General features: G+C 33.6%; 1 protein-coding gene across 1 annotated transcript in view; it reads left to right on the forward strand.

The window, feature by feature from the left end:
- Positions 1–1,125, forward strand: part of LOC118748809 (glucoside xylosyltransferase 1-like) — an 83,533-nt gene that overhangs the window by 70,530 nt on the left and 11,878 nt on the right. The window lies entirely within an intron of this gene.

Raw genomic sequence — 1,125 nt, forward strand, 5'->3', positions numbered from 1 at the left:
GAAGACACAATAATGTGTCGAAACGCGTAGGAGGCAGAAAAGAAAAAACCAACGTTTTTGCTTTAAAATCAACGGCCAAAAAGCTCCAAATATACAAATCGTAACAATTTATATACATTGGCCCTATTTAAAAACTAGCAATATTGATCGGAGAGCTAAACCGAGCCAAACCACAAGAAAACATAAGATTTTAACACAAAATGAGGAATTTTATTCAACACATCAGATACAAATATAATGAGGACACCTGCTACCTCATTAAACAACACAACAAGAACACCAAGGGACTTGCAAAACAACAACAAAGACTCAAATTTCTTCTCAACTGCAAAGACTATGAAATTACACCAACTCACCTAAAGGGTAAAACAAACAAGATCTTACAAGGATTTAGATTAGAAAAAACAAGGAAAGAGGCACAAAAAATTGAAAGGGAATTTATGATGAGAATTTTGAGTTTGGAAATTAAGGAGACGAACATACAAATAAAAATTATACTTACAACAATTGGGCACATTAAGGAAGTTCTCCAAAAGAAACTTGATGAAAAAGATTTTAACTTAATAATAGAAAATCGCAAACAGTACCTGAGAGACACAAAAAAGCGTACCGATAAACATTTGCACACTAAAATACAAGCGCATATTGAGAAAAGTTTCGAGAAATTTGGCTTAAGGACCAATGAAGATTGGTTTATCAATGTAACCAACGTGGAGGTACCACACGAGTGCCGCTGGTTACTATCACTGGGAAGCAAGTTCGCATTACCAGTTTCAAGAAAATCGTTCTCGCCTATACACTTAATCGCAGACATTGAACAAGGCATACAAAGGATAGAAGACGACAGACAGAAAGACACGGTCAGATGCAATATTGCTGGGAAAATCAACAATTACAAAAACAAATTAAAGTGTAAACCAAAAGAAAAATTTATACTAAGAATTTATGAAGAAACAAAAATTTTTTTAAACAAACATAAAGATTCATTGGTTATAACACGTGCGGACAAAGGTAACAAAACAGTCATGATGTACCAAGCAGATTATAAAAATAAAATGAAAGACCTCTTAAGTGACAAACAAACATATAAGACCATAAGAATTGACCCGACGCAACAATTGTTAA

This window comes from Rhagoletis pomonella, unplaced genomic scaffold, assembly GCF_013731165.1.
Source record: "Rhagoletis pomonella isolate Grant_MI unplaced genomic scaffold, Rhpom_1.0 Rhpom_scaffold_00001, whole genome shotgun sequence".
Classification (NCBI taxonomy): domain Eukaryota; kingdom Metazoa; phylum Arthropoda; class Insecta; order Diptera; family Tephritidae; genus Rhagoletis; species Rhagoletis pomonella.